This window comes from Panulirus ornatus, chromosome 30 (assembly GCF_036320965.1).
Source record: "Panulirus ornatus isolate Po-2019 chromosome 30, ASM3632096v1, whole genome shotgun sequence".
NCBI lineage: Eukaryota > Metazoa > Arthropoda > Malacostraca > Decapoda > Palinuridae > Panulirus > Panulirus ornatus.
Genome location: NC_092253.1, coordinates 9,612,271 through 9,630,946, shown reverse-complemented (window position 1 = coordinate 9,630,946; position 18,676 = coordinate 9,612,271). Strand labels below are relative to the sequence as shown.

General features: G+C 41.1%; 1 long non-coding RNA gene across 2 annotated transcripts in view; it reads right to left on the bottom strand.

Moving 5' to 3' along the window:
• Positions 1-1,348: 1,348 nt before the first annotated feature.
• LOC139758564 (uncharacterized) overlaps positions 1,349-18,676 on the bottom strand; it is a 56,533-nt gene continuing 39,205 nt past the window's right edge. For both annotated transcript variants that reach the window (XR_011714866.1, XR_011714865.1), the window contains exons 2-6: positions 5,044-5,146; positions 4,151-4,330; positions 3,329-3,508; positions 2,491-2,672; positions 1,349-1,821 (exon numbers count right to left, since the gene is read on the bottom strand). This is a non-coding gene — a long non-coding RNA (uncharacterized lncRNA). The remainder of the gene's footprint in view (positions 1,822-2,490; positions 2,673-3,328; positions 3,509-4,150; positions 4,331-5,043; positions 5,147-18,676) is intronic.

The following is an 18,676-nucleotide window of genomic DNA, read 5'->3' as shown; positions in this document are numbered from 1 at the left end:
TTATTCACATTTACTCTTAACTTTCTTCTTCCACACACTTTACCAAACTCAGTCACCAGCTTCTGCAGTTTCTCACATGAATCAGCCACCAGCGCTGTCTCATCAGCGAACAACAACTGACTCACTTCCCAAGCTCTCTCATCCCCAACAGACTTCATACTTGCCCCTCTTTCCAAAACTCTTGTATTTACCTCCCTAACAACCCCATCCATAAACAAATTAAACAACCATGGAGACATCACACACCCCTGCCGCAAACCTACATTCACTGAGAACCAATCACTTTCCTCTCTTCCTACACGTACACATGCCTTACATCCTCGATAAAAACTTTTCACTGCTTCTAACAACTTTCCTCCCACACCATATATTCTTAATACCTTCCACAGAGCATCTCTATCAACTCTATCATATGCCTTCTCCAGATCCATAAATGCTACATACAAATCCATTTGCTTTTCTAAGTATTTCTCACATACATTCTTCAAAGCAAACACCTGATCCACACATCCTCTACCACTTCTGAAAGAGTTGGGGACAAGCAGAAGGGGGAGACCAAATTGGAGATGTATAGATGGAGTGAATGAGACTTTTAGTGCTTGAAGGATGAAAAGAGTGCATGGGACAGAGTCAGTTGGAATTACATAATGTGACATCAATGTGAAACAGATTGGGGAAACAAAGGAAAGGTCTGTGGGGTCTAATTGTGGAAAGGGGGTTGTGGTTTCTGTGTATTACACATGAAAGTTAGAGAATGAATGTAAGCAAATGAGGCCTTTACTTCATCTGTTCCTGGCACTAGCTTATTATTGCAAAAAACAGAGAACAAGTATGAAAGAAAGAAAGAAAAGCTGATAGGTAACATAATTATTCAAAAGCTTAATAAGACATTAATGGTCCCAAGACAGCATCTGTCACCAAAGAAATTCATTCAGCATAAAAATTATGACCTACACTGAAATTCTAATGCAAATCTAATTTTTGAAAGAAAAGAGCCAAACTGCAAAGTACTTTTCAAGCAATAAAACATTTTCTTTCAAAATTAGAATATAACAACAGAAGTCCCAAGAAATTTATTTAGTGCAAAAAAAAAAAAAAAAAAAATGACCAACACCAAAATTCTAAAGGAAATCTAGTTTTTGAAAAAAATTAGCCAAAATTGCAAGGCATTTTCAAGGTAATACATTTTGTTTAAAAATAAGAATGTAACTTAATGGAAGACCTCTGTCCTTTAAAAAACAACCTAAAACATGATGAAAAAGCTCAAAAGGCATTAGATTGGGAATAATCAAGAAACATAACCATCTGACATTCACAGATTTTTTTACCTACCCTAAATACCAAAGGCTTTGTAAGTTTGCATATGTTATTATTACTTTTCAGAATGAGACAACAATAATGCAAACTCAGCCTTGTAATGCTTAAAAATGGCCTCCTACTTTAATGCTACTGAAGATGCAAGTGGACAGCATGGCTTTCATGTATGCCAACAACTATTTTTCGTACCATACACATTCACACAATGAATGTCATTCTGCTTTTCATTCCTTCTTAAACAAAATAACATAAATATACTTTAGCAGTACTCTTATCAGTGACGTTTATTAATATATAATCAGAAATCAGCAACACTGCACATACTACATACTTTCCACCCATCATGTCTTCAGGGGTTTGAGGGTGATAGCTTTGTGAAAGCAATCAGCACCCATACACACAACATCCCTTCACTAACCCACAAAGCCTTGAAACTGTGGAGGAATACTCTTTGTGAAGATCTTCATTTGTGGATGTTGGTCACAAAACTGGGAAGATCTTCATCTGTGAATGATAAATGGATAGACATGTACTGATTTCATAGCTTAATTATACAACTGCATAGAAAAAAAAAAGAAATAAAATCTGTTAGATGAGGTGGCACTGGCAACTGAATGCTGTAAACACACACACACACACACACATATATACATCATTCATCATTGATCATACTTGATGATCATTTCCCGCATCAGCGAGGTAGTGCCAGGGAACAGATGAAGAAAGACCCATCCACTCATATGCACACATATATACATATACATGCATATACATATCAACATATACATACATATACATATATACACATGTACATTTTCATACTTGCTTGCCTTCATCCACTTCTGGCGCCACCCTGCCCCACAGGAAACAGCATCGCCACCCCAAGTCAGCGAGTTAGCATAAGGAAAACTGACAAAAAAGGCCATATTCTTTCAAATCATTCTAATTCATTTGATTCCTTGCATGCCTCTCACCCTTCTGCATGTTCAGGCCCTGATTGCATTGTTTTCATGTATGCCAACAACTATTTTTCCTACCATACACATTCATACAATGAATGTCATTCTGCTTTTCAATCCATGATAAACAAAATAACATAAATATACTTTAGTAGTACTCTTATCAGTGACATTTATTAATACATAATCAGAAATCATCAACACTGACACATACTGCACACTTTCCACCCATCATGTCTTCAGGGGTAAAAGGGTGATAGCTTTGTGAAAGCAATCAGCACCCACACACACACTCCATCCCTTCCCTAACCCACAAAGCCTTGAAACTGTGGGGGAATACTCTTTATGAAGATCTTCATTTGTGGATGTTGGTCACAAAACTGGGAAGATCTTCATCTGCAAATGATAAAGAGATAGACATGTATTGATTTCATAGCTTAATTACACAACTGCATAGAAAAAAAAAAGAAATAAAATCTGTTAGATGAGATGGCACAGGCAACTTAATGCCTTAAACACACACACACACACACACACACATAAATATATATATCATTCATCACTGATTTTACTTGATCATCATTTCCTGCATCAGCGAGGTAGTGCCAGGGAACAGATGAAGAAAGACCCATCCACTCATATGCACACATATGTACATACACACACATACACATATCAACACATACATATATATTTTCATACTTGCTTGCCTTCATGCACTTCTGGTGCCATCCTGCCCCAAAGGAAACAGCATCGCCACCCCGAGTCAGCGAATTAGCACAAGGAAAACTGACAAAAAAGGCCATATTCGTTCACATCATTCTAATTCACTTGATTCTTTGCATGCCTCTCACCCTCCTACATGTTCAGGTCCTGATCGCATTGCTTTCATGTATGCCAAAACTATTTTTCCTACTATACACATTCCTACAATGAATGTCATTCTGCTTTTCATTCCTTCATAAACAAAATAACATAAACATACTTTAGTAGTACTCTTATCAGTGATATTTATTAATATATAATCAGAAATCAGCAACAATGACACATACTGCCCACTTTCTACCCATCATGTCTTCAAGGGTTTGAGGGTGATAGTCCTGTGAAAGCAATCAGCACCCATACACACTTTGTCCCTTCCCCAACCCAAAAAGCCTTGAAACTGTGGGGGAATACTCTTTATGAAGGTCTTCATTTGTGGATGTTGGTCACAAAACTGGGAAGATCTTCATCTGCAAATGATAAAGGGATAGACATGTACTGATTTCATTGCTTAATTACAGAACTGCATAGAAAAAAAGATATAAAATCTGTTAGATGAGATGGCACAGGCAACTGAATGCCTTAAACACACACACACACACATATATACATCATTCATCATTGATTATACTTGATCATCATTTCCCGCATCAGCGAGGTTGTGCCAGGGAACAGATGAAGAAAGACCCATCCACTCATATGCACACATATATACACACACACATATATGCATATCAACATATACATATATACATATACATTTTCATACTTGCCTGCCTTCATGCACTTCTGGTGCCACCCTGCCCCACAGGAAACAGCATCGCCACCCCGAGTCAGCACAAGGAAAACTGACAAAAAAGGCCATATTTGTTCACATCATTCTAATTCACTTGATTCTTTGCATGCCTCTCACCCTCCTGCATGTTCAGGCCCTGATCACATTGCTTTCATGTATGTCAACAACTATTTTTCCTACCATACACATTCATACAATGAATGTCATTCTGCTTTTCATTCCTTCATAAACAAAATAACATAAAAATACTTTAGTAGTACTCTTATCAGTGATATTTATTAATATATAATCAGAAATCAGCAACAATGACACATACTGCCCACTTTCCTCCCATCATGTCTTCAAGGGTTTGAGGGTGATAGTCCTGTGAAGGCAATCAGCACCCATACACACTCTGTCCCTTCCCTAACCCAAAAAGCCTTGAAACTGTGGGGGAATACTCTTTATGAAGATCTTCATTTGTGGATGTTGGTCACAAAACTGGGAAGATCTTCATCTGTGAATGATAAAGGGATAAACATGTATTGATTTCATAGCTTAATTACACAACTGCATAGAAAAAAAAAGAAATAAAATCTGTTAGATGAGATGGCAGAGGCAAATGAATGCCTTAAACACACACACACATATATACATCATTCATCATTGAAGATCATTTCCCGCATCAGCGAGGTAGTGCCAGGGAACAGATGAAGAAAGACCCATCCACTCATATGCACACATATATACATACACACACATATACATATCAACATATACATACATATACATATATACACATGTACATTTTCATACTTGCTTGCCTTCATCCACTTCTGGTACCACCCTGCCCCACAGGAAACAGCATCGCCACCCCGAGTCAGTGAGTCAGCACAAGGAAAACTGACAAAAAAGGCCATCTTCGTTCACATCATTCTAATTCATGCCTCTCACCCTTCTCCATGTTCTGGACCTGATCACACTGCTTTCATGTATGTCAACAACTATTTTTTCTACCATACACATTCATACAATGAATGTCATTTTGCTTTTCATTCCTTCATAAACAAAAAAACATAAGTATACTTTAGTAGTACTCTTATCAGTGATGTTTATTAATATATAATCAGAAATCAGCAACACTGACACATACTGCACACTTTCCTCCCATCATGTCTTCAAGGGTTTGAGGGTGATAGTCCTGTGAAAACAATCAGCACCCATACTTACTCTGTCCCTTCCCTAACCGAAAAAACCTTTAAACTGTAGGGGAATACTCTTTATGAAGATCTTCATTTGTAGATGTTGGTCGCAAAACTGGGAAGATCTTCATCTGTGAATGATAAAGGGATAAACATGTATTGATTTCATAGCTTAATTACACAACTGCATAGAAAAAAGAAATAAAATCTGTTAGATCAGATGGCACAGGCAACTGAATGCCTTAAACACACACACACAAACATATAAATCATTCATCACTGACTATACATGATCATCATTTCCCGCATCAACGAGGTAGTGCCATGGAACAGATGAAGAAAGACCCATCCACTCATATGTACACATATATACATACACACATATACATATCAACATATACATATATACACACGTACATATTCATACTTGCTTGCATTCATCCACTTCTGGTGCCACCCTGCCCCACAGGAAACAGCATTGCCACTCCGAGTCAGCGAGTTAGCACAAGGAAAACTGACAAAAAAGGCCATATTCGTTCACACAGTCTCTAGCTGTCATGTGTAGTGCACCAAAACCACAAATTCCTATCCACATCCAGGTCCCATAGACCTTTCCAAGGTTTCACATGCCCTGGTTCAGTCCATTGACAGCACGTTGACCCCAATATAACACATCATTCTAATGCACTCAATTCCTTGCATGCCTCTCACCCTCCTGCATGTTCAGGCCCTGATCGTTTAAAATCTTTTTCACCCTATCCTTCCACTTTTCTCCTTGTTCCCTCCACCTCTGACACATACAACCTCTATGTCAACCTCTTCACTCATTCTCTCCATCTGTCCAAACCATTTCAACACACCCTTCTCTGCTCTCTTAACCACTTACTCAATTAAACCACCTCACACTACATACTGTCCTCAAGCATTTCTTTTCCAACACTCCACCCTCCTCCATACAACCCTATCTATAGCCAATGCCTCGCAACCATATAATATTGTTAGAATTACTTCAAACTATTCGCCATTTCCCGCGTTAGCGAGGTAGCGTTAAGAACAGAGGACTGGGCCTTTGAGGGAATATCCTCACCTGGCCCCCTTCTCTGCTCCTTCTTTTGGAAAATTAAAAAAAATATGATGAGAGGGGAGGATTTCCAGCCCCCCGCTCCCTCCCCTTTTAGCCGCCTTCTACGACACGCAGGGAACACGTGTGAGGTATTCTTTCTCCCCTACCCCCAGGGATTACTATTCCTTCAAATATACCTATATTCACTCTTTGAGATAACGTTCTATCTTGCCACACATTCTTCATTGCTATCAGAACCTTTGCCCCCTCCCCCATCCTATGACTCACTTCCACTTCTATGGTTCCATTCACTGCTAAGTCCACTCCCAAATATCTAAAACTCTTCACTTCCAATTTTTCTCCATTCAAACTCACTTGACCCTCAACCCTGCTGAACCTAATAACCTTGCTCTTATTCACATTTACTCTTGCCTTTCTCCTTTCACACACTTTTCCAAACTCAGTCACCAACATCTCCAGGTTCTCACTTGAATCAGCTACCAGTGCTGTATCATCGGCAAAAAACAACTGACACACTTCCCAGGCCCTCTTACTACCAACACACTGCATACTTACCTCTTTCTCCAAAACACTTGCATTTACCTCCCTAACCACCCCACCCATAGGGACATCACACACCCCTGCCACAGACCAACCTTCCATGGCAATCAATCATGCTCTTCTCTTCCCACTCATACACATGCCTCTCATACTTGATAAAAAAATTTCACTGCTTCTAGCAGCTTACCTCCCACACTATATACTCTTAAAACGTTCCACAAACCATCTCTATCAACCATATCATATGCCTTCTCCAGATCCATAAATGTCACATACACATCCATCTGTTTTTCTTAGTATTTCTCACACACATTTTTCAAAGTATACATCTGATCCACACATCCTCTACCACTTCTGAAACAATACTGCTCCTTCCCAATCTGATGCTCTGTACATGTACGACTTCACCCTCTCAATTAATACCCTCCCATGTATATATATATATATATATATATATATATATATATATATATATATATATATATATATATATATATATATAAATTTATTTACTTTATTTATTTATTTTGTTTTGTCGCTGTCTCCCGCGTTTGCGAGGTAGCGCAAGGAAACAGACGAAAGAAATGGCCCAACCCACCTCCATACACATTTATATACATACACGTCCACACACGCAAATATACATACCAATACATCTCAATGTACACATATATATACACACACAAACATATACATATAAACACATGCACACAATTCACACTGTCTGCCTTTATTCATTCCCATAGCCACCTCGCCACACATGAAATGACATCCCCCTCCCCCCTCATGTGTGCGAGGTAGCGCTAGGAAAAGACAACAAAGGCGCCATTCGTTCACACTCAGTCTCTAGCTGTCATGCAATAATGCCCGAAACCACAGCTCCCTTTCCACATCCAGGCCCCACACAACATTCCATGGTTTACCCCAGATACTTCACATGCCCTGATTCAATCCACTGACAGCACGTCAACCCCGTATACCACATCGATTCAATTCACTCTATTCCTTGCTCGCCTTTCACCTTCCTGCATGTTCAGGCCCCGATCACTCAAAATCTTTTTCACTCCATCTTTCCACCTCCAATTTGGTCTCCCACTTCTCGTTCCCTCCACCTCCAACACATATATGCTCTTGGTCAATCTTTCCTCACTCATTCTCTCCATGTGCCCAAACTATTTCAAAACACCCTCTTCTGCTCTCTCAACCACGCTCTTTTTATTTCCACACATATCTCTTACCCTTACATTACTTACTCGATCAAACAACCTCACACCACATATTGTCCTCAAACATTTCATTTCCAGCACATCCACCCTCCTGCGCACGACTCTATCCATAACCCACGCCTTGCAACCATACAACATTGCTGGAACCACTATTCCTTCAAACATACCCATTTTTGCTTTCCGAGATAATGTTCTCGACTTCCAAACATTCTTCAAGGCTCCCAGGATTTTCGCCCCCTCACCCACCCTATGATTCACTTACGCTTCCATGGTTCCATCCGCTGCCAGATCCACTCCCAGATATCTAAAACACTTCACTTCCTCCAGTTTTTCTCCATTCAAACTTACCTCCCAATTGACTTGACCCTCAACCCCTCTGTACCTAATAACCTTGCTCTTATTCACATTTACTCTTAACTTTCTTCTTTCACACACTTTACCAAACTCAGTCACCAGCTTCTGCAATTTCTCACAAGAATCAGCCACCAGCGCTGTATCATCAGCAAATAACAACTGACTCACTTCCCAAGCTCTCTCATCCCCAACAGACTTCATACTTGCCCCTCTTTCCAAAACTCTTGCATTCACCTCCCTAACAACCCCATCCATAAACAAATTAGACAACCATGGAGACATCACACACCCCTGCCGCAAACCTACATTCACTGAAAACCAATCACTTTCCTCTCTTCCTACACGTACAAATGCCTTACATCCTCGATAAAAACTTTTCACTGCTTCTAACAACTTGCCTCCCACACCATATATTCTTAATACCTTCCACAGAGCATCTCTATCAACTCAATCATATGCCTTCTCCAGATCCATAAATGCTACATACAAATCCATTTGCTTTTCTAAGTATTTCTCACATACATTCTTCAAAGCAAACACCTGATCCACACATCCTCTACCACTTCTGAAACCACACTGCTCTTCCCCAATCCGATGCTCTGTACATGCCTTCACCCTCTCAATCAATACCCTCCCATACAATTTCCCAGGAATACTCAACAAACTTATACCTCTGTAATTTGAGCACTCATTCTTATCCCCTTTGCCTTTGTACAATGGCACTATGCAAACGTTCTGCCAGTCCTTAGGCACCTCACCATGAATCATACATACATTAAATAACCTTACCAACCAGTCAACAATACAGTCACCCCTTTTTTAATAAATTCCACTGCAATACCAATTACTTACTCGATCAAACCACCTCACACCACATATTGTCCTCAAACATCTCATTTCCAGCACATCCACCCTCTTCCGCACAACTCTATCTATAGTACATGCCTTGCAACCATATAACATTGTTGGAACCACTATTCCTTCAAACATACCCATTTTTGCTTTCCAAGATAACGTTCTCGACTTCCATACATTTTTCAACGCTCCCAGAACTTTCGCCCCCTCTCCCACCCCATGATTCATTTCCGCTTCCATGGTTCCACCCGCTGCCAAATCCACTCCCAGATATCTAAAACACTTCACTTCCTCCAGTTCTTCTCCATTCAGACTTACCTCCCAATTGACTTGTCCCTCAACCCTATTGTATCTAAGAACTTTGCTCTTATTCCCATTCACTCTCAGGTTTCTTCTTTCACACACTTTACCAAACTCAGTCACCAGCTTCTGCAGTTTCTCAGCCGAATCAGCCATCAGCACTGTATCATCAGCGAACAAAAACTGACTCACTTCCCAAGCTCTCTCATCCACAACAGACTGCATACCTGCCCCTTTCCAAAACTCTTGGATTCACCTCCCTAACAACCCCATCCATAAACAAATTAACAACCATGTCTCCCACGTTAGCAAGGTAGCGCAAGGAAACAGACAAAATAATGGCCCAACCGACCCACGCACATATACATACCTATACATTTCAACATATACATACATATACACACACACTTTGTTTGTATATATATATATATATATATGTAGATATTCCAAAAAAGGCCCAGTCCTCTGTTCCTCACGCTACCTCGCTAACGTGGGAAATGGCTAATAGTTTAAAAGAAAGAAAAAGAATATATATATATATATATATATATATATATATATATATATATATATATATATATATATATATATATGCATATATATATATATATATATATATATATATATATATATATATATATATATATATATATAATTATATATTCAAACTATGGCACATGAAATTTTTACCACAAATATACCAAACAGTATTCATTTTAATTAAGTATCTAGTTGTTTTTTCAAAATAGCATCCACTCTAATAGTTTGAATATATAATTACTGATAATTGATTGCACAAAATGTAATAAATATTTTTTAATCGTTTAACTATATATATATATATATATATATATATATATATATATATATATATTTTTTTCTTTATACTTTGTCGCTGTCTCCCGCGTCTGCGAGGTAGCGCAAGGAAACAGACGAAAGAAATGGCCCCCCCCCCCCATACACATGTACATACACATGTCCACACACGCAAATATACATACCTACACAGCTTTCCATGATCCACCCCAGACGCCTCACATGCCTTGATTCACTCCACTGACAGCACGTCAACCCCTGTATACCACATCGCTCCAATTCACTCTATTCCTTGCCCTCCTTACACCCTCCTGCATGTTCAGGCACCGATCACACAAAATCTTTTTCACTCCATCTTTCCACCTCCAATTTGGTCTCCCTCTTCTCCTCGTTCCCTCCACCTCCGACACATATATCCTCTTGGTCAATCTTTCCTCACTCATTCTCTCCATGTGCCCAAACCATTTCAAAACACCCTCTTCTGCTCTCTCAACCACGCTCTTTTTATTTCCACACATCTCTCTTACCCTTACGTTACTTACTCGATCAAACCACCTCACACCACACATTGTCCTCAAACATCTCATTTCCAGCACATCCATCCTCCTGCGCACAACTCTATCCATAGCCCACGCCTCGCAACCATACAACATTGTTGGAACCACTATTCCTTCAAACATACCCATTTTTGCTTTCCGAGATAATGTTCTCGACTTCCACACATTTTTCAAGGCTCCCAAAATTTTCGCCCCCTCCCCCACCCTATGATCCACTTCCGCTTCCATGGTTCCATCCGCTGACAGATCCACTCCAAGATATCTAAAACACTTCACTTCCTCCAGTTTTTCTCCATTCAAACTTACCTCCCAATTGACTTGACCCTCAACCCTACTGTACCTAATAACCTTGCTCTTATTCACATTTACTCCTAACTTTCTTCTTCCACACACTTTACCAAACTCAGTCACCAGCTTCTGCAGTTTCTCACATGAATCAGCCACCAGCGCTGTATCATCAGCGAACAACAACTGACTCACTTCCCAAGCTCTCTCATCCCCAACAGACTTCATACTTGCCCCTCTTTCCAGGACTCTTGCATTTACCTCCCTAACAACCCCATCCATAAACAAATTAAACAACCATGGAGACATCACACACCCCTGCCGCAAACCTACATTCACTGAGAACCAATCACTTTCCTCTCTTCCTACACGTACACATGCCTTACATCCTCGATAAAAACTTTTCACTGCTTCTAACAACTTTCCTCCCACACCATATATTCTTAATACCTTCCACAGAGCATCTCTATCAACTCTATCATATGTATATATATATATATATATATATATATATATATATATATATATATATATATATTATCCCTGGGGATTGGAGAGAAAGAGTACTTCCCACGTATTCCCTAAGTGTCGTAGAAGGCGACTAAAAGGGGAGGGAGCGGGGGGCTGGAAATCCTCCCCTCTCGTTTTTTTTTTTTAATTTTCCAAAAGAAGGAACAGAGAATTGGGCCAGGTGAGGGTTTTCCCTCATAGGCCCAGTCCTCTGTTCTTAACACTACCTCGCTAATGCGGGAAATGGCGAATAGTTTGAAAGAAAGAAAATATATATATATATATATATATATATATATATATATATATATATATATATTTTTTTTTTTTTTTTTTTTATACTTTGTCGCTGTCTCCCGCGTTTGCGAGGTAGCGCAAGGAAACAGACGAAAGAAATGGCCCAACCCCCCCCATACACATGTACATACACACGTCCACACACGCAAATATACATACCTACACAGCTTTCCTTGGTTTACCCCGGACGCTTCACATGCCTTGATTCAATCCACTGACAGCACGTCAACCCCTGTATACCACATCGCTCCAATTCCCTCTATTCCTTGCCCTCCTTTCACCCTCCTGCATGTTCAGGCCCCGATCACATAAAATCCTTTTCACTCCATCTTTCCACCTCCAATTTGGTCTCCCTCTTCTCCTCGTTCCCTCCACCTCCGACACATATATCCTCTTGGTCAATCTTTCCTCACTCATTCTCTCCATGTGCCCAAACCATTTCAAAACACCCTCTTCTGCTCTCTCAACCACGCTCTTTTTATTTCCACACATCTCTCTTACCCTTACGTTACTTACTCGATCAAACCACCTCACACCACACATTGTCCTCAAACATCTCATTTCCAGCACATCCATCCTCCTGCGCACAACTCTATCCATAGCCCACGCCTCGCAACCATACAACATTGTTGGAACTACTATTCCTTCAAACATACCCATTTTTGCTTTCCGGGATAATGTTCTCAACTTCCACACATTTTTCAAGGCTCCCAAAATTTTAGCCCCCTCCCCCACCCTATGATCCACTTCCGCTTCCATGGTTCCATCCGCTGACAGATCCACTCCCAGATATCTAAAACACTTCACTTCCTCCAGTTTTTCTCCATTCAAACTCACCTCCCAATTGACTTGACCCTCAACCCTACTGTACCTAATAACCTTGCTCTTATTCACATTTACTCTTAACTTTCTTCTTCCACACACTTTACCAAACTCCGTCACCAGCTTCTGCAGTTTCTCACATGAATCCGCCACCAGCGCTGTATCATCAGCGAACAACAACTGACTCACTTGCCCCTCTTTCCAAAACTCTTGCATTCACCTCCCTAACAACCCCATCCATAAACAAATTAAACAACCATGGAGACATCACACACCCCTGCCGCAAACCTACATACATAATATGTATATATTATCCCTGGGGATAGGGGATTAAGAATACTTCCCACGTATTCCCTGTGTGTCGTAGAAGGCGACTAAAAGGGGAGGGAGCGGGGGGCTGGAAATCCTCCCCTCTCATTTTTTTTTTTTTTTAATTTTCCAAAAGAAGGAACAGAGGGGGCCAGGTGAGGATATTCCAAAAAAGGCTCAGTCCTCTGTTCTTAACGCTACCTCGCTAACGCGGGAAATGGCAAATAGTTTAAAAGAACAAAAAATATATATATCAGGTGTTTGCTTTGAAGAATGTATGTGAGAAATACTTAGAAAAGCAAATGGATTTGTATGTAGCATTTATGGATCTGGAGAAGGCATATGATAGAGTTGATAGAGATGCTCTGTGGAAGGTATTAAGAATATATGGTGTGGGAGGCAAGTTGTTAGAAGCAGTGAAAAGTTTTTATCGAGGATGTAAGGCATGTGTATGTGTAGGAAGAGAGGAAAGTGATTGGTTCTCAGTGAATGTAGGTTTGCGGCAGGGGTGTGTGATGTCTCCATGGTTGTTTAATTTGTTTATGGATGGGGTTGTTAGGGAAGTAAATGCAAGAGTTTTGGAAAGAGGGGCAAGTATGAAGTCTGTTGGGGATGAGAGAGCTTTGGAAGTGAGTCAGTTGTTGTTCGCTGATGATACAGCGCTGGTGGCTGATTCATGTGAGAAACTGCAGAAGCTGGTGACTGAGTTTGGTAAAGTGTGTGGAAGAAGAAAGTTAAGAGTAAATGTGAATAAGAGCAAGGTACAGTAGGGTTGAGGGTCAAGTCAATTGGGAGGTGAGTTTGAATGGAGAAAAACTGGAGGAAGTAAAGTGTTTTAGATATCTGGGAGTGGATCTGGCAGCGGATGGAACCATGGAAGCGGAAGTGGATCATAGGGTGGGGGAGGGGGCGAAAATTCTGGGGGCCCTGAAGAATGTGTGGAAGTCGAGAACATTATCTCGGAAAGCAAAAATGGGTATGTTTGAAGGAATAGTGGTTCCAACAATGTTGTATGGTTGCGAGGCGTGGGCTATGGATAGAGTTGTGCGCAGGAGGATGGATGTGCTGGAAATGAGACGTTTGAGGACAATGTGTGGTGTGAGGTGGTTTGATCGAGTGAGTAACGTAAGGGTAAGAGAGATGTGTGGAAATAAAAAGAGCGTGGTTGAAAGAGCAGAAGAGGGTGTTTTGAAGTGGTTTGGGCACATGGAGAGAATGAGTGAGGAAAGATTGACCAAGAGGATATATGTGTCGGAGGTGGAGGGAACGAGGAGAAGAGGGAGACCAAATTGGAGGTGGAAAGATGGAGTGAAAAAGATTTTGTGTGATCGGGGCCTGAACATGCAGGAGGGTGAAAGGAGTGCAAGGAATAGAGTGAATTGGAGCGATGTGGTATACCGGGGTTGACGTGCTGTCAGTGGATTGAATCAAGGCATGTGAAGCGTCTGGGGTAAACCATGGAAAGCTGTGTAGGTATGTATATTTGCGTGTGTGGACGTATGTATATACATGTGTATGGGGGGGGGGGGTTGGGCCATTTCTTTCGTCTGTTTCCTTGCGCTACCTCGCAAACGCGAGAGACAGCGACAAGGTATAATATAATATAATATAATATATATATATATATATATATATATATATATATATATATATATATATATTTTTTTTTGCTTTGTCGCTGTCTCCCGCGTTTGCGAGGTAGCGCAAGGAAACAGACACAGCTTTCCATGGTTTACCCCAGACGCTTCACATGCCTTGATTCAATCCACTGACAGCACGTCAACCCCAGTATACCATATCGCTCAAATTCACTCTATTCCTTGCCCTCCTTTCACCCTCCTGCATGTTCAGGCCCCGATCACACAAAATCTTTTTCACTCCATCTTTCCACCTCCAATTTGGTCTCCCTCTTCTCCTCGTTCCCTCCACCTCCGACACATATATCCTCTTGGTCAATCTTTCCTCACTCGTTCTCTCCATGTGCCCAAACCATTTCAAAACACCCTCTTCTGCTCTCTCAACCACGCTCTTTTTATTTCCACACATCTCTCTTACCCTTACGTTACTTACTCGATCAAACCACCTCACACCACACATTGTCCTCAAACATCTCATTTCCAGCACATCCATCCTCCTGCGCACAACTCTATCCATAGCCCACTCCTCGCAACCATACAACATTGTTGGAACCACTATTCCTTCAAACATACCCATTTTTGCTTTCCAAGATAATGTTCTCGACTTCCACACATTCTTCAAGGCTCCCAGAATTTTCGCCCCCTCCCCCACACTATGATCCACTTCCGCTTCCATGGTTCCATCCGCTGCCAGATCCACTCCCAGATATCTAAAACACTTCACTTCCTCCAGTTTTTCTCCATTCAAACTTACCTCCCAATTAACTTGACCCTCAACCCTACTGTACCTAATAACCTTGCTCTTATTCACATTTACTCTTAACTTTCTTCTTTCACACACTTTACCAAACTCAGTCACCAGCTTCTGCAGTTTCTCACATGAATCAGCCACCAGCGCTGTATCATCAGCGAACAACAACTGACTCACTTCCCAAGCTCTCTCATCCCCAACAGACTTCATACTTGCCCCTCTTTCCAAAACTCTTGCATATATATATATATATATATATATATATATATATATATATATATATATATTTATCATTATCTTGTGGAGGCGAAGGTGAAGATTTGTATGGGTTTTCAAAAAAGAAGAGAGAATGTTGGGGTGAAGAGGGTGGTGAGAGTAAGTGAGCTTGGGAAGGAGACTTGTGTGAGGAAGTACCAGGAGAGACTGAGTACAGAATGGAAAAAGGTGAGAACAAAGGAGGTAAGGGACGTATTTAGGGAAGCAGTGATGGCTTGTGCAAAAGATGCTTATAGCATGAGAAGCGTGGGAGGCGGGTTGATTAGAAAGGGTTGTGTGTGGTGGGATGAAGAAGTAAGATTATTCGTGAATGAGGAGAGAGGCATCTGGACGATTTTTGCAGGGAAAAAAATGCAAATGAGTGGAAGATGTATAAAAGAAAGAGACAGGAGGTCAAGAAAAAGGTGCAAGAGGTGAAAAAGAGGGCAAATGAGAGTTGGGGTGAGAGAGTATCATTAGATTTTAGGGAGAATAAAAAGATGTTCTGGAAGGAGGTAAATAAAGTGCGTAAGACAAGGGAGCAAATGGGAACTTCAGTGAAGGGGGCTAATGGGAGGTGATAACAAGTAGTGGTGATGAGGAGGAGATGGAGTGAGTATTTTGAAGGTTTGTTGAATGTGTTTGATGATAGAGTGGCAGATATAGGGTGTTTTGGTCGAGGTGGTGTGCAAAGTGAGAGGGTTAGGGAAAATGATTTGGTAAACAGAGAAGAGGTAGTAAAAGCTCTGCGGAAGATGAAAGCTGGCAAGGCAGCAGGTCTGGATGGTATTGCAGTGGAATTTATTAAAAAAGGGGGTGACTGTATTGTTGACTGGTTGGTAAGGTTATTTAATGTATGCAGAAGCTGGTGACTGAGTTTGGAAAAGTGTGTGGAAGAAGAAAGTTAAGAGTAAATGTGAATAAGAGCAAGGTTATTAGGTACAGTAGGGTTGAGGGTCAAGTCAATTGGGAGGTGAGTTTGAATGGAGAAAAACTGGAGGAAGTGAAGTGTTTTAGATATCTGGGAGTGGATCTGGCAGCGGATGGAACCATGGAAGCGGAAGTGGATCATAGGGTGGGGGAGGGGGCGAAAATCCTGGGGGCCTTGAAGAATGTGTGGAAGTCGAGAACATTATCTCGGAAAGCAAAAATGGGTATGTTTGAAGGAATAGTGGTTCCAACAATGTTGTATGGTTGCGAGGCGTGGGCTATGGATAGAGTTGTGCGCAGGAGGATAGATGTGCTGGAAATGAGATGTTTGAGGACAATGTGTGGTGTGAGGTGGTTTGATCGAGTGAGTAACGTAAGGGTAAGAGAGATGTGTGGAAATAAAAAGAGCGTGGTTGAGAGAGCAGAAGAGGGTGTTTTGAAGTGGTTTGGGCACATGAAGAGGATGAGTGAGGAAAGATTGACCAAGAGGATATATGTGTCGGAGGTGGAGGGAACAAGGAGAAAAGGGAGACCAAATTGGAGGTGGAAAGATGGAGTGAAAAGGATTTTGTGTGATCGGGGCCTGAACATGCAGGAGGGTGAAAGGAGGGCAAGAAATAGAGTGAATTGGAGCAATGTGGTATACCGGGGTTGACGTGCTGTCAGTGGATTGAAGCAAGGCATGTGAAGCGTCTGGGGTAAACCATGGAAAGCTGTGTAGGTATGTATATTTGCGTGTGTGGACGTATGTATATACATGTGTATGGGGGGGGTTGGGCCATTTCTTTCGTCTGTTTCCTTGCACTACCTCGCAAACGCGGGAGACAGCAACAAAGTATAATAAAAAAAAATAAAATAATAATGACTCATGGTGAGGTGCTTGAGGATTGGTGGAGTGTGTGCATAGTGCCATTGTACAAAGGCAAGGGGGATAAGAGTGAGTGCTCAAATTACAGAGGTATAAGTTTGTTGAGTATTCCTGGTAAATTATATGGGAGGGTATTGACTGAGAGGGTGAAAGCATGTACAGAGCATCAGATTGGGGAAGAGCAGTGTAGTTTCAGAAGTGGTGGAGGATGTGTGGATCAAGTGTTTGCTTTGAAGAATATATGTGAGAAATACTTAGAAAAGCAAATGGTTTGTAGTAGCATTTATGGACCTGGAGAAGGAATATGACAGAGTTGATAGAGATGCTCTGTGGAAGGTATGAAGAATATATGGTGTGGGAGGCTAGTTGTTAGAAGCAGTGAAAAGTTTTTATCGAGGATGTAAGGCATGTGTACATGTAGGAAGAGAGGAAAGTGGTTGGTTCTCAGTGAATGTAGATTTGCAGCAGGGGTGTGTGATGTCTCCATGGTTGTATAATTTGTTTATGGATGGGGTTGTTAGGGAGAATGCAAGAGTTTTTGAAAGAGGGGCAAGTATGCAGTCTGTTGAGGATGAGAGAGCTTGGGAAGTGAGTCAGTTGTTGTTCGCTGATGATGCAGCGCTGGTGGCTGATTCATGTGAGAAACTGCAGAATCTGGTGACTCAGTTTGGTAAAGTGTGTGAAAAGAGAAAGCTGCGAGGAAACGTGAATAAGAGCAAGGTTATTAGGTAAAGCAGGTTTGAAGGACAAGTCAATTGGGAGGTAAGTTTAAATGGAGAAAAACTGGAGGAAGTGAAGTGTTTTAGATATCTGGGAGTGGATTTGGCAGCGAATAGAACCATGGAAGCGGAAGTGAATCATAGGATGGAGGAGGGGGCGAAAATTCTGGGAGCATTGAAGAATGTGTGGAAGTCGAGAACATTATCTCGGAATATGGGTATGTTTGAAGGAATAGTGGTTCCAACAATTTTATGTGGTTGCGAGGCATGGGCTATAGATAGAGTTGTGCGGAGGAGGGTGGATGTGCTGGAAATGAGATCTTTCAGGACAATATGTGGTGTGAGGTGGTTTGATCGAGTAAGTAATGTAAGGGTAAGAGAGATGTGTGGTAATAAAAAGAGTGTGGTTGAGAGATTAGAAAAGGGTGTTTTGAAATGGTTTGGTCACATGGAGGGAATGAGTGAGGAAAGATTGACCAAGAGGATATATGTGTCGGAGGTGGAGGGAACTAGGAGAAGTGGGAGACCAAATTGGAGGTGGAAAGA